This window comes from Jaculus jaculus, chromosome 2 (assembly GCF_020740685.1).
Source record: "Jaculus jaculus isolate mJacJac1 chromosome 2, mJacJac1.mat.Y.cur, whole genome shotgun sequence".
In the NCBI taxonomy this organism is placed as follows: domain Eukaryota; kingdom Metazoa; phylum Chordata; class Mammalia; order Rodentia; family Dipodidae; genus Jaculus; species Jaculus jaculus.
In genome coordinates, this window is record NC_059103.1 from 190,355,661 (window position 1) to 190,369,645 (window position 13,985).

Below are 13,985 nucleotides of genomic sequence, written 5' to 3' on the forward strand. Positions count from 1 at the left end.
GGGAAATAATCTAGAGAAATGAGTAGATCTCAAGATGGTAGTTTCCTTTTTTTTTTTTAATTTTATTTTTATTTATTTGAGAGAACAAGCAAGAAGGAGAGAGAGAGAGAGAAAGAAAGACAGAAAAGCGAATGGGCACACAGGGCCTCCAGCCACTGCAAACAAACTCCAGACGCCTGCGCCCCCTTGTGCATCTGGCTAACGTGGGACCTGGGGAATTGAATCAAGGTCCTTTGGCTTTGCAGGCAAATGCCTTAATCAGTAAGCCATCTGTCTAGCCCAAGAGTGGTCGCTTTGACAACACATACTAAAATTGGAACAGTACAAGAAGATTAGCATGGCCCTTGCACAAGAATGACACACAAATTCACAAAGCATTACATATTTTACAAAAATGAAGGTTGACCGGGCATGGTGGCACATGCCTTTAATCCCAGCACTTGGGAGGCAGAGGTAGGAGGATTACCATAAATTCAAGACCACCCTGAGACTACATAGTGAAGTCCAGGTCAGCCTGGGCTAGAGTGAGACATTAGCTCAAAAAAAAAAAATAAATAAATAAATAAAAATGAGGGTTGGAGAGATGGCGCAGTGGCTGAAGTGCACTTGCTTGAAAAGCCTGCTAGCCAGGGACAAGATAGTAATTTCTTTTGTAAATATCTTTAGTTACTTGAAAGAGAGAGAGTTATGGGTGTGACCTATTGCTACTACCCATGAACTCCAGAGGTATGTGCCTCCTACTGCATCTGGCTTTATGTGGGTACTGGGGAATTGAACCTGGGCCAGAAGGTTTGGCAAGCAAGTGCCCTGAACTGATAAGCCATCTCCCCAGCCCATTAACATGGTAGTTTCAACTTCAAACTTAAAAACCATCCTTCTACGAGCCGGGCATGGTGGCACACACCTTTAATCCCAGCACTCGGGAGGCAGAGGTAGGAGATTGCCGAGAGTTCAAGGCCACACTGAGATTCCATAGTGAATTCCAGGTCAGCCTGGACCAGAGAGAGACCCTACCTCAAAAAAACAAAAAACAAAAAACATCCTTTTACGAAGCAAAGAAAAAAGTAGGAAACAGCCAACCAGGACCCCTCTTGGGAAGGAGAGCTTTCATAGAATTTAAATACTGGTTGGTCACATTCAATCCCTGGAACTTGGTGCCAGGGCCAACCTCTTCCTGAGACAGCCCCTAGCCCGAACCAGCCAGCTGTCCCTCTGGTTCGCCTGAGCCAGAAGACAGCCCACCACTGTAAGGTTATAAATATCTTCATAAGGGGAGGGCAGGCTCTTAGACCACTTGGGAACTCGTAGCTGTGGGTGAGATTTTACCTGGGCTGGGCCTGGGCTGAGCTGAGGGGAGGGCCCCCTAGCCCTGACTCTTCACAGGGGTTCTTTACCCCCTCCAGCTCCCCACATGGCAGGAGATCCTTGAATTTTCTTTCCTCTCTTTTCTTTCCATGGTTTTTCCAGACCCTCCCCATGGGATCTTTAGCCACATAGGTGCCTCTCCTTGACTCTGTACTTCCCTTAATAAATATAATAATTAAAAAAAAGAAAAGAAAAAAGTAGGAAAAAACCTGGTTATGACCAAAAGACAAACATCTTAACCAAAGGTTGACATATGTTTTAAATGCAGATCTTATTAAGAGTCTAGTGATCAGGCTGGAGAGCTGGCTTAGTAATAATAAAGTGCTTGCCTGCAAAGCCTAAGGACCCAGGTTCTAATCCCCAGAACCCACTTAAGCCAGATAGATGCATGGCGTTGAAAGCATCTGGACTTTGTTCGCAGTGGCTATAGGCCCTGGCACATGTCTATTCTTTCTCTCTCTCTAATAAAATTTTTTTAAAAAATTTAGGAGTCTAGTGACTTTTGTGTCACCCTTCCCTTCCCAGTGCAAAGGGAGACACTGACGGACCCTCCTGTGACAGGTGTAAGTTTTCCTTTAAAAGCATACCTTTCCCGAGCCAGTGCTCTGTCTACAGTTCCTCAAAATAATCCTTATGCCACAGAGCATATTTGGGGGATGACACACTTTGTCCCCCCCCCCCCGACATATTGTGCATCATCTGGAACTTGGTGCCAGCTTCCCTGACTCTACTCCTTAATGAAAGATGATTCTGACACTTGTTGGAATGGTAAACTTCAAGACTCCTGCAATGGCAGAGGAGAGTCGATAGTAAAGGGCGGGCTTATGGAGGAGCACGGTGATGGCTCAGGGCCAAGGGAGACACAGCGAGGTGTCGCTGCCTGGGCCACCCCCTGCTCAAAGGCCTCTGCTCAGAAGAGAATGTCAGGATGACTGAGTGCCAAGCAGAACTGGCTCTTGTTAAGCACATGTAAAGACAGGCATGGCAGCTCATGTGTCATTCCAGCCATTTGGGATGCTGAGGCAGAAGGATTGCTCTGAGTTTGAGGTCAGCCTGGGCTCCATGGAAAGTTCCATGACAGCCTAGGGTACATGAGACCCTGCTTCAAAACAGAATTTTTTTTAATAAACAATTATTTATTTGAGAGAGAGAGAGGGAGAAAGATATATATGGGGATGGGTGTACCAGGGCTCCTAGCTACTGCAAACAAACTCCAGACACACGTGTCACTTGTGTATCTGGGTTACATGGGTCCTGGGAAATCAAATCTGGGTCCTTAGGCTTCGCAGGCAAGTTCCTTAACCACTAAGCCATCTCTCCAGTCTGAAAAGTTTTTTTTTTTAAATATTTTGTTTTATTTATTTATTTGGCAGAGAACGGGGGGGGAGAGAGAGAGAGAAAAAATGAGTATGTCAGGGCCTTCAGCCACTGTAAATGAACTCCAGACACATGCACCCCCTTGTGCATCTGGCTAACGTGGGTCCTGGGGAATCGAACCTGGGTCCTTCGGCTTTGCAGGCAAACGCTTTAACCACTAAGCCAGCCCTCCAGCCCTGAAAAGGTTTTCATGCAAGTTTAAATATGAATGGCAGAAGATAGACTGATTGTCTTAAGAAAAGGACAATAAGATGATGGAGAATGGAATTTCAAAGGGGAAAGTGTGGGGGATGGGAGAGGGAGGGAAATACCATGGGATTTTTTTTTATAATTATGGAAAATGCTAATAAAAATTAAAAAAAAGAAAATAAAAAAAAGAAAAGGACAATAAATTCAGATGAGGTGTGTTGTTCCAAAAACACAGCTCTCACCTCAAAAGGCCTAAGAGATAGCTTAGTCTTGAGCCAAATATAAGTGGTTAAGGCTCATGGAGTCAGGTTGCCCTGAAAATATGCTCCACTGTGGAAATAGTTAGGTGAGATTTTGTTGGGCCCAGAACAAAGGGAAGTCATGAACCAAGGCAAATGTGTGGGAGGGGAGCACAGGGAGGAAGGGAATCTAGATGCAGGAACCCCCCCAGGCTTCAGATGCTGTCTGATGACATTTCAGCTTTTGGAATGGTGGAAGCTAATGGTTTGTGAAGGATACATTTTACAGGTTTTCACAGGCACAAGGATGTTAGGTCAGTTACAGAGATGGGCAATGGATGGCTTTCAAAGGGACTAATCATAGCTCAAGATATTTTTGGCTATGGTCTGCAATATTCTCACTCTCTACTATCAGGAAGTTCAGTCATTTGGCCCTGTAGAGTCTGTTCCATGGGTATAGCACTCAGTTTACCGGCGGCTCATACCATGAACCATGGCACTCACTCAGGAGGCTGAGACAGGAGCACTTCAGGCGGTCTTTCCTGGTTGGGTGTTGGCAAGTTCTTTGCTTCTTGTCCAAGGAACTGGTAATGCACACGAAACTAGCGAAGCAGGAAGTGAAGTGTCAGGACAGGGTAGATTCATTGCCTGAGACAGTCAAGCTGGGAGTTAGCCAGCCCCTAGGGCTTCCTTGTGAGGGTCTAGGAGGGGAAGGAGTTGGTTGGCATGAGTGGGGCCTGGGTGATTTTCTGGTTTGACAGGCTTGTGTTATTTAACCTTTGTTCACTCACTGCCCATGGCCTTTTCCATGATGCATCTGACTTGAGTGATATGGACGCCCAGTCATACATAGGTATAGGGTGGTAAAAGTTCATCTTTATGACCGTTTGCCTTAGTGAGCACGCACCCTGTGTTACTTACCCTCTTACTGCTGGCACAAAATACCTGGCTGGAATCAGTTTAAGGGAGGAAGGGTTAGGTTCAGTTTAAAGGTCCAGATTATAGTCCATCATGGCAAGAGTGAGACAGCTGGTCCCAGTCAGCCGATAAAATTGTGACAAATGATGGTGCTCAGCCAGTGTTCTCTTTCCCCTTTTAAAAATATTTTATTTGGGCTGGAGAGATGGCTTAGCGGTTAAGCGCTTGCCTATGAAGCCTAAGGACCCCGGTTCGAGGCTCGGTTCCCCAGGTCCCACGTTAGCCAGATGCACAAGGGGGCGCACGCGTCTGGAGTTCATTTGCAGTGGCTGGAAGCCCTGGCTTGCCCATTCTCTCTCACCCTCTATCTGTCTTTCTCTCTGTCTGTCACTCTCAAATAAATAAATAAAAAATGAACAAAAAATATAAAAAAAAATTTATTTAAGCCAGGTGTGCTGGCGCATGCCTTTAATCCCAGCACTCGGGAGGCAGAGGTAGGAGAATCGCCATGAGTTCAAGGCCACCTGAGGCTCCATAGTGAATTCCAGGTCAACCTGGGCTAGAGTGAGACCCTACCTCGAAAAACCAAATATGTGTATGTATGTGTGTGTGTGTATGTATATGTGTGTGTGTGTGTGTATATATATATATATTTTTTTTAATTTTTTTAAGCCGGGCGTGGTGGCACACACCTTTAATCTCAGCACTCAGAAGGCAGAGGTAGGAGGATCGCCATGAGTTTGAGGCCACCCTGAGACACCTAGTGAATTCCAGGTCAGCCTGAGCTAGAGTGAGACCCTACCTTGAAAAACCTCCCCCCACTGCAAATGAACTCCAGATGTGTGTGCCCCCTGTGCATCTGGCTTACGTGGGTCCTGGGGAGTCCAAGCTAGGTCCTTTGGCTTTGCAGGCAAATGCCTTAACTGCTAGGCCATGTCTCCAGCCCCACTTCCTCCTTTTTATCCAGTCTAGGATCCCAGCCCATGAATGGTGCCACGCATAGCTAAGGTGGGATTTCCCACCTCAGTGAACTTAATCAAGATAATCCTGTGCAGGCTGGCCTGGAGGCTAGTTCCCCAAGTGATTCTTTGTCAAGTTAACAATTCATATCAACCATCACCCACCTAAAACCAGCTCTGGCTTGATTGGAGTCCCCCTGCCTTTTGTTCCAGGAAGTGTTCCAGGATGTGTTTGGATGGAAACTAACCACAGAAAGGGAGTTGCTAAGGCTGAGTTGGCATCGCTTTGTTTGGACAGAGGTGTCTGCCTGTGTGCCACTCAAGACAGCTACTTAGGGTCATGTTTTCCGAAGCTGTCCGTGTAAACTGCCTGCCTGATGGTTCCAAGCAGCCTGGGCTGCATAGCGAGTTACAAGTCAGCCTGAGCTACAGAGGAAGACCCTACCTCCATAAATTTCTGTACACACACACACACACACAGAAAGAGAGAGAGAGAAGGACAATCGTCATGCACACTCAGGAGTAAGTTGGGGGTTTCTTAAGGCTGAGTCTTGCCAGCCATGGTGGCACACGCCTTTAATCCCAGCACTTGGGAGGCTGAGGTAGGAGGATCCCTGTAAATTAGAGGCCAGCTTCAGACTACACAGTGAATTCCAGGTCAGCCTGGGCTACAGTGAAACCCTATTTCAAAAAACAAACAAACCAACCAAAAGAGAGAGTCTTGTTTTAACAATAGCTTTCTATTTATTTTGGTGGCTTTTGAAGTCACACTGTTTAAAAGACATACAGACTAAGTGAAAATGTTGTTGTATGCTTATTTTCATCTGAGAAAATTTTCTGTGGTAACTAAGATTGACACCTGGTTTATGAACTGCTTTGCATAAGTTTATAGACTGATAAGATAAAGACAGGTTAAAAAAAAACAAACAGGTCAAATGAAGAGCTGGAGAGATGGCTCAGTGACGGATATCTGCCTGCAAAGTCGAAGGACCTGGATTCTATTCCCAGTACCCAGGTAAAGCCAGACACACGAAGTGGCGCCTGCAGTTTATTTGCAGTGATTAGAGGCCCTGGTGTGCCCACCATCACTCTCTGCTTACAGAAAGAGCAGATGAAGTGTTACTGCGTGTGCGTTACAAGGAAGCCATACGTGAGCTTTGACTGTCAGCATGGTTCATCTTGTTTGTGAGCTTCTTAGTTCTCCGCCAGCTGGAATGAGGGGCGCCTTTCCTCTCCCTTGTCACGTCCGTTTCCTCTTTCTGTTCTGCCTCATCATTAAACTGTCCTTCAAGGGCTCTTGCTAAAGATAGACCAAAACCGTGTGCACCAACCAAAGAGGGAGGCTAGGAGATGGAGACATAGTTCAATGGCAGAGTGCTTGCCTAGAATGAATGACTGAAGCATTAGGTTCAATCCCAAGCATTAAAAAAAGAAGAAAGAAGGAAAGAAAAAGAAAGAAAGAAGCCAAAGAGAAAAGAAATGCTGGCAGACAAGGGCCCAGGAACTTGATATTAAGGATAGTAAGACATCAAGGGCAGGAAGATTCTTTTTGATGCTTATTTCATTTACTTATTTATTTATCTATTTATTTATTTTGAGGTAGGGTCTCACTCTAGTCCAGGTTGACCTGGAACTCAGACTGTAGTCCCACTCTAGCCTGGAACTCACAGTGATCCACCTACCTCTGCCTCCCTGAGTGTTGCAATTGAAGTCATACACCACCATACCAAGCTCATTTTATTTTATTTGCATCTTTCTCTCCTCTCTTTCTCCCTGTCTCCTCCCTCTCTTCTGTGTGTGTATAGATGTGCCAGGGTCTCCTGCTGTTACAAATGAACACCCGAGCACCACTTTGGATCTGGCCCCACGTGGGTACTGGGGAATTGAACCCATGCCAACAAGGTTTTGCAAGCAAGTGACTTTAAGTGCTGAGTCATTCAACAGCCCAAGCGGGTTCCTTTCTAAATGTCACAGGATTCTTTGCTAAGACTAGGTTGGCCAAGATCAAGGTGGTAGAGAATGCTCATAATCGCCTGACTAATGTGAAAAGCTTTCTCCCTTTTCCCCTTTCCTTAAAGCTCTATAACTAATACACTCTCTTACTCTTGTAATTTCTTACCAGTAGCACCATTTAAAAAAAATGGTAGAGGGATGGCTTAGTGGTTAAGGTGCTTGCCTGCAAAGCCAAAGGACCCAGGTTTGATTCCCCAGGACCTATGTAAGCCAGATGCACAAGATGGTGCATGCATCTGCAGTGGCTGGAGGCCCTGGTGCGCCCATTCTCTCTGTCTCTCTCTCTGTCTGCCTCTTTCCCTCTCTTGCTCTCAAATAAATAAATGATAAAATAACGCATGCCTTTCGTCCCAGCACCTGGGTGGCAGAGGTAGGAGGATCACTGTGCATTCAAGGCCATCCTGAGACTACACAGTGAATTCCAGTAAGCCTGGGCTAGAGTGAAACTCTACCTCAAAAAAGAAAAAGTGAAAATAAATAAGAGAAAAGGGAGTCCACACACACATTTGTAGATAGTACACATTCTTTATGGTTAACAAGGGTATAAGCAATTACAATTTGTTTGTTTCCTTCTTTATATCCCCAGTGGCTGATATATATGTACACACACACACACACACACACACACACACACACACACACACGATTTTATCAGAAATGGTTATAGTAGAACAAGAAGTATTTTAGAGTTTTTTGGATTCCAGGACATATGCATAGGCTTCATGTAATCTGACAATCCAAATCCAAAATGCTGTGAAATCTAAAACTTGAACAGAAGTCTTGCATTTTGAAGCATATGAAGATGTTGGGGTTTCAGGTGATTAGGGATGCTCACCCTGGATTAGCTATTCAATGAAGGGCAGTAGAGACCCTTTGCTGAGAACTTGCCACTTGCTGGGCACGGGACCAGGTGTGCACTTAGAGATCCGTGGATGTTAGCGGCTCAGATCAACTCATGCTCTAATGGTAGAGTGTTCTTTTTTTAAATTTTTTTTGTTTATTTTTGTTTATTTATTTGAGACCAACAGAGAGAGAAAGAGGCAGAGAGAGAATGGGCGCGCCAGGGCCTCCAGCCCCTGCAAACAAACTCCAGATACGAGCATCCCCTTGTGCATCTGGCTAATGTGGGTCCTGGGGAATTGAGCCTAGAACCAGGGTTTTTTAGGCTTCACAGGCAAGCGCTTAACTGCTAAGCCTTCTCTCCAGCTCCATAGTGAATTTTTTTATTATTTGGGGGCCAGTGGTACTTGAGAGTAAACCGGGGCCTTGTGCTTCATGTATGTAACATGTATGTAAGGAAAGTGCTCCACCACTGAGCTATTTTCCAGCCATCTTTTTACTTTTTATTTATTCACTTTTCTGAGTCAGGGTCTTACTGTGGCCAAGGCTGACCTGAAATTTATTCTGTAGCCCCTGGCTGGCATCAGACTTGATGCAGTCCTCTCTCCTCAGCTTACTTAGTTTAGTGCTGGAGGTAAGGACTTGGGCCACCATGCCCACCTTTTTTTTTAATTTGTTTTTTTGAGGTAGGGTCTCACTCTAGCCCAGGCTAACCTAGAATTTACTGTGTAGGCTCAGGGTGGCCTTGAACTCACGGCGATCCTCCTACCTCTGCCTCCCAAGTGCTGGGATTAAAGACGTGAGCCACCACACCCTGCCAGCTTTAATTTACTGTTTTTTTTAAATATATTCATTTATTTGAAAGAGGGAAAGAGGCAGAGAAACAGAGAGAAAGAATGGGCATGCCAGGGCTTCCAGCCACTGCAAACGAATTCCAGATGCATGTGCCACCTTGAGCATCTGGCTTACGTAGGTCCTGGGAATCGAACCAAGGTCCTTTGGCTTTGCAGGCAAGCACCTTAACAGCTAAGCCATCTCTCCAGCCCCCTAATTTACTATTTTTGGACACTTTCATATGTGTACACAAAACATTTTGACCTCACTTCCCAAAGTTACTCTCCTTTTTCTTCCTCCCCATAAAACCCTTTTTCTTCTCATTAGATTACCATCCAACTTTCCGCATTGGTTTTTGCTCTTTGTTTGACCCACTGACTTGAATTAGGATTGCTCGTTCAATCATGGGTGGAGGTTATTCACTGGCTAAGGGGCCATCCTCTAGTGGCTAGACCATTAAAGCATGTGACTTCCATCTCCCAACAATCGCTCCTTGCCACTGTCTTTTGGGGAGGCCTGGGGTCTCATGGACCCCTTCCTCATCTCAGATGAAATATTGACAGGCTCAATTGTGTATGGGAAAGCTCATGAGCTGTGAGTTCGTGCGTGTATCTGACTTACGTAGCCCGCTTCTCATCTTACGGTTCTCACGTTGCTTCACCCTGTCTTCCATGATTTACATGTTTAAGACAAGGCCTTGCCAAATTGCCCACGGAGGCCTTGAACCTGTAATCCTCCTGTCTCAGCCTCTCAGGCAGCTGTAATTACAGACTTATGCCACCAAGCCCATCTTTTATTCCTTCTTTTGAAAAGTGTCCATTTAAATCACCTGCTCATTTCTTGAGAGTTTTTTTGTTGCTCTTCTTAAGCCGTCTGGAGTTTTTCACAGTTGAGTGTAACCGTCTTGGCGTCTCTGATCCAGGACACCGTTGGCTTTCTGGGTATTTTCTTGCTATTTTATGCTTTGCTCTGGTTTTCTCTTTATTGCAGCTGAGTCCAAAGAAGCAGGAAAAATTGGCCAAGTCAGAACCCTGCTGTAATGCGTGCGTAAGGGCACAAGGTTGCTTGGTAAAGTCATGCACTGAGATGTTGGCACCCATTCTAGCGCTGGTTTTGGTTAAAGGCAAACAGGCCCGTAGCTTTCCCGACCCTTACTGAAAAATGCCCAATTTAGTGACATCTTCCAAATAAGGGTACACAGTGCCCAGGGAATACAAGTTTTTCTTTTGTAAAGTGTTGCAACTTTCTTTTTTCTTTTTTCTGTGGTTTTTTTTTTTTTTTTTTTTTTTTGAGAGAGAGAGAATGGGCGCACCAGGGCCTCCAGCCACTGCAAACAAACTCCAGACGCCTGCGCCCCCTGTGCATCTGGCTTATGTGGGTCCTGGGGAATCGAACCTGGGTCCTTTGGCCTTGCAGGCAGATGATGCCTTAACCGCTAAGCCATCTCTCCAGCCCTCGACTTTATTTCTAGCTGTTCCATGTTGAGATGATTTTTCTCAGGCACTATCAGCGTGTCTTGTAGGTTCAGTCAACATTTGTCTAGGAAGCCTGGGGTGCCTGCCCACTCCTGCCTCATTGCCTCCCGACAGCTTGTCACATAATGGCCCCCTTACCTAGTCTTCAGTTTACCCACACCTGCCGTGTGTGTGCATGTGTGTGTGTTTTGAGACAGAGGCTCACACTTTAGCCCAGGCCTCAAATGCACAGCAGTTCACTTGCCTCTGCCTCCTGAGTGCGGGGATTACAAGTGTGAGCCACCATATCTAATTCTGTCTGTCTATTTGCCAAATATGTTCTTTTGGCTTTTTTTTTACCCAAAAAAATGGTCTCACGCCGGGTGTGGTGGTGCACACCTTTAATCCTAGCACTCGGGAGGCAGAGGTAAGAGGATCGCCCTGAGTGCGAGGCCACTCTAAGAGTACATAGTGAATTCCAGGTCAGCCTGGACCAGAGTGAGACCTTACCTCAAAAAAAAAAAAAAAAAAATGGGTCTCACTCCAATCTAAGCTGACATGTTACTCACTCTGTGACCCAGGCTGGCCTCAATCCTCCTATCTCAGATCCCTGAGTGCTGGGATTAAAGGCTTGTATCTCCATGCCTTGCTGCAAGAATGTACTTTAAAGAAAATATTTATTTATTTATGTCTATATGTATTTGGGAGAGAGAGAGGCAGGGAGAGGGGAGGAATGAGTATAGGCATGCCAGGACCTTCTGCCTCTGCAAATGGCCTCCAGACACACGTACCACTTCGTACATCTGGCTTTACCCGGGTACTGGGAGATCGAACCCAGGCTGTCAGGCTCCTCAAGCAAGCGCCTTTAACCACGGAGCAACCTCTGCAGCCCAAGCATGTACTTTTTCCAAGAGTATGGAAAAGTCTTCAAGCACGGCACACTGTCTTTATGCAGGTGACGTCCACCGGTCCTCTGTGTCTGCATCTAGGGATTCAACCGACTGTGCGGGGAAGATCTTTGGGAAACACAGTTGCATCACTACTGAACATACACCAAGTTTCTTTTATTTTCTTTATTCCTGTGCCGAAACACTGTAACAACTAAATGACATCTGCATCTTATTGGGTATTTATAAGCAATCTAGAGATGACTTTGAGCGCCCAGGGGGACATGCAGAGGTTATGTGCAAGTACTTTGCCAGTAAGTAAGAAGGGCTTGAGAACCTGTGGGTGTTGGTTCTTAAGAGTCCTGGAATCTCTGGAGGCCTAGGGAGGACTGATACCGGAAGGATGCACTCTTCTGTTAAGTACCCTACTTAGCTTCTCCCGTCATGTAAGTACTTAGCTGGGTTGAAGTGGGAATGTTTAGTGGAGCGTATCAGATGAATCTCAGGTTCTCTGTGAACATTCTTGGATCTTCTCCAGGGTGGAAGGGCGGTTCCGAGTGTGGCTTCTATAGACCACGCCCCTTTTCTGCCACTGTGATGTTAACTTCCCATTACTGATGGGCAGGAATGTGACTTTATCCCTCGATGAAGAGAAATGCTGGGAGTCGCTCCTTTAAGGAGTCAGTCAGAGCCAAATGCAGCGGTTCATGGCTGTAATCCCAGCACCAGCACACTGCAGGCAGAGGCGGGGCAGATCATGGGTTTGATGCCAGCCTGAGTTATGTCGTGAGCGCCAGGACAGACTGGGCTACACAACACGACCCTGTTGCAGAGAGCAGAAGGAGGCCGTGGGAAGGAGGAGCAGTCATTTCCATCACAGGCATTTTTCCTGGCTCAGAAATTTATGGAAATCCAGGGTCGGATCTTTGTGTCAGGCCCTCCCAGCTCGGGAGGCTGAAGGTTTTGAACAGAATCGCCTGTGCGGGATCTAGGCTCCTGTGGGTCATAGTAGACACGTTTTTGTCACCTAGCTGTTCTACTGATCTCGTGGTGCTTTCCCAAGAAATTCTCCCATGAGCCTCTCCCAGTGCTTGACTTTGAGCCCCTCACTTTAACTCAGTTTCTCTTAGCTGACGTCCCAGTGTCCCTACATCTGCTCTCCCCTCCTTTCCTCTCTTTCCTTCCTTCTCCTCTCTCCTCTCTCCCCTGTCTCATCTTTCTTCTCACAGTGCTGGGGATCAAACCCCGGACTTTGTGCATGCTCGGCAAGCACTCTCCTGCTCAGCTGCACCCCTCCACCCAGCACAGTATAACCAAATGAGCCAGGTGTGGTGGTGCACGCCTTTAATCCCAGCACTTGGGAAGCAGAGGTAGGAGGATGGCCATGAGTTCAAGGCCAGCCTGGGACTACATAGTGAATTTTGGGTCCAGGTCAGCCTGGGCTAGAGCAAGACCCTACCTCAGGGAAAAACAACAACAACAAACAAAAACGAGTGTGGTGGTATACACCTTTAGTCCCAGCACTTGGGAGGCAAAGGTAGGATTGCTATCAGTTCGAGGCCACCCTGAGTTTACATAGTGAATTCCAGGTTAGCCTGGGCTAGAGCAAGACTCTACTTTAGGAAAATGAGAGAGAGAGAGATAGACTAAATGATATAACTATTGAGTGTGCTTTAATACGAGGTCTGGCACAAAATATTGCTCAGTATTAGCTGATTATTATTATAATATTATTAGTAGTAGTAACATTGTCATCATCAGATGCCTTGGTGGTAAAGCTGAATACAAGTGTGATGACCTCATCCATTTCTGGTCTTAACCATATTTTACATATAATGTATGTAAACACACACACTCATTCTCTCTCTCTCTGTACCAGGGATCAAAACCAGGGCCCTGAGCATGGTAGCCAAGCACTCTGCTACTGAGCTAGTCTCCAGCTGAGCACGAACGCTCACATCTTAAATAAACCACCGTGGAAGTGCTTCGAATGGGCACTGGGATTGCTGCCAGTTCTAGAAGCTTAAGAATAGAGTTACACATTTCCTTCACTGAGTCAAGTGTCTGAAGTATTCCATCTGCCACAAAAATTATTGGGGAGGGGTCTAGGGGCTGGAGAGATGGCTTAGCAGTTAAGATGCTTGCCTTTGAAGCCTAAGGTCCCAGGTTCGATTCCCCAGTACCCATGTAAGCCAGATGCACAAGGGGGCGCATGCATCTGGAATTTGCCATGGCTAGAGGCCCTGGTGCTCCCATTCTCTCCCTCTCCCCCACTTTGCCTGTTTATTTCTTTCTCTTACAAACAAACAAACAAACAAACAAATAAAATAAATAAGCCAGACATGGTTGCACACTCCTTTAATCCCAGCACTCAGGAGGCTGAGGTAGGAGGATTGCCATGAGTTCAAGGCCACCCTGAGATGACATAGTGAATCCCAGGTAAGCCTGAGCTAGAGTGAGACCCTACTTCAAAAAAACAAAACAAAATGAAATAAATAAAACATTTATTTAAAAATTACTGGGGTCCTTTCGGCTTGCTTATAGTGCACATTTCAGTACTGGGAACAGAACCCAGGGTCCCACGCATGCTAAGCCAGCACTCTACCGGTAACTTTTATCTTAGCCCTCTTTCTTTTCTTTTTTTTTTAATTTTTTTGTTGCTATTTTATTTATTTTAGAGACAGACAGCGAGAGAAAGAGGCATATATATATAGAGAGAGAATGGGCGCGCCAGGGCTTCCAGCCTCTGCAAACGAACTCCAGACGCGTGCGCCCCCTTGTGCATCTGGCTAACGTGGGTCCTGGGGAATCGAGCCTCGAACCGGGATCCTTAGGCTTCACAGGCAAGCGCTTAACCGCTAAGCCATCTCTCCAGCCCACTCTTTTCCTTTTTTTAGAAAACTACTTTAT

At 46.1% G+C, this 13,985-nt stretch overlaps 1 protein-coding gene and 1 non-coding gene across 2 annotated transcripts in view; both read left to right on the forward strand.

Annotated features, from left to right (window-relative positions):
• The window catches only part of Deptor (DEP domain containing MTOR interacting protein), a 211,347-nt gene that overhangs the window by 120,094 nt on the left and 77,268 nt on the right, over window positions 1–13,985 (forward strand). The window lies entirely within an intron of this gene.
• On the forward strand, window positions 286–389 carry LOC123459027. The gene has a single exon (XR_006635957.1). It is a non-coding gene; the product is annotated as a U6 spliceosomal RNA (small nuclear RNA).